General features: G+C 41.5%; 1 long non-coding RNA gene across 1 annotated transcript in view; it reads right to left on the reverse strand.

Annotated features, from left to right (window-relative positions):
• The window catches only part of LOC101857474, a 53,006-nt gene that overhangs the window by 21,208 nt on the left and 30,580 nt on the right, over nucleotides 1–1,218 (reverse strand). The window lies entirely within an intron of this gene.

The following is a 1,218-nucleotide window of genomic DNA, read 5'->3' on the forward strand; positions in this document are numbered from 1 at the left end:
CCCCCCCCCCCCCCCAAAAAAAAAACTTAGACAAAAAATAAAAACATTTTTAACAGCCCAAAAACTAAAATAAACAAACAAACAAATAAACAAACAAACATAACAAGATGGTAGCGTCTTCAAGGAAGTTGGTGGTGGACACAGACTATTAGAGACATTTAAAATGAAGACATTTTGTACTTTTGTGACCTGCAAGTAGGCAGGCCTACAGAAGTCACGTCCCGGCGCCTGTGGTCAAGTGGCCTGGCTTACATATTTTTATAAAATTTTGTTTGTATAACAATGGAGTTTAAGTTCCCGAGTGAAGAATACAAATACCGATAAAACCTTTATCCCCCTTCGAGGAAGTAGCATCCAACACAGCCGTGTATGTTCTGACAGACAGCATCAAAATAGCCCATCTCCTACATTTAAATCCTTCACAGTTTCCTCACTGTCGTAAGATGCTACAATATAAAACTATTAAAAAAGTAGTGGAGTTTTTAAACGACAAGCATCACGCCAAAAAATACGACACGGTGACTTCACACTGGAGGATGCACTCGCTGTGAAAAAACTTTTTTTTAAATGGAGGTGTGTTATACGCTCAAATGGAAACAATTTAGATCATTTAGGAGACGGCTTTGACCTTGCCTGTCACGACCAACCCGGGCTGAGACGGATACAATGTTCCAGCAGAAAGACCAAGATCGTCGATAACAAAAACTTCCCATTCGGGAATCAAACTCGGACATCTTGCATGCGACGGTATCGCACCTAACCACTACACTTCAGACATTGGTACCCTTAAAAACTATAAAAACTGAATACTGATTTCTGCCGTACGCTTTGAGAGATCATCAACATCCTGTGCCTTGCCGACTGGCGTAGGCGACCATGGACCTCCACTTCACTCTGTCTTGCGTTGCAGCAATGATGTCTGTTGTTCTTGCTGCTCCTAGCCCTGTTGTCATCTTGTCTAGTATCTTTTCCCTCTGTCTGCCTCTGCCTCTCTTTCCATCAAATTTGCCTGTTATTACAATATTCTCCAAATCTTCTTTCCGCATTGTGCGTCCGTAGAAATTTGCCTGTCGCTTTCTTATATTCGTCATATTAAGCTGTCTTCTACAATTTGCTTCAACCAAGACTTTTTCATTTGTTTTCCTGGTTGTCCATGGGATATGTAGCATGCATCTTAGCTTTGAGAGATATCGAACGCTAATTTTGCCCTTGACCCCC

The sequence above is a fragment of the Aplysia californica genome, unplaced genomic scaffold (assembly GCF_000002075.1).
Source record: "Aplysia californica isolate F4 #8 unplaced genomic scaffold, AplCal3.0 scaffold00087, whole genome shotgun sequence".
NCBI classification, from domain to species: Eukaryota; Metazoa; Mollusca; class Gastropoda; order Aplysiida; family Aplysiidae; genus Aplysia; species Aplysia californica.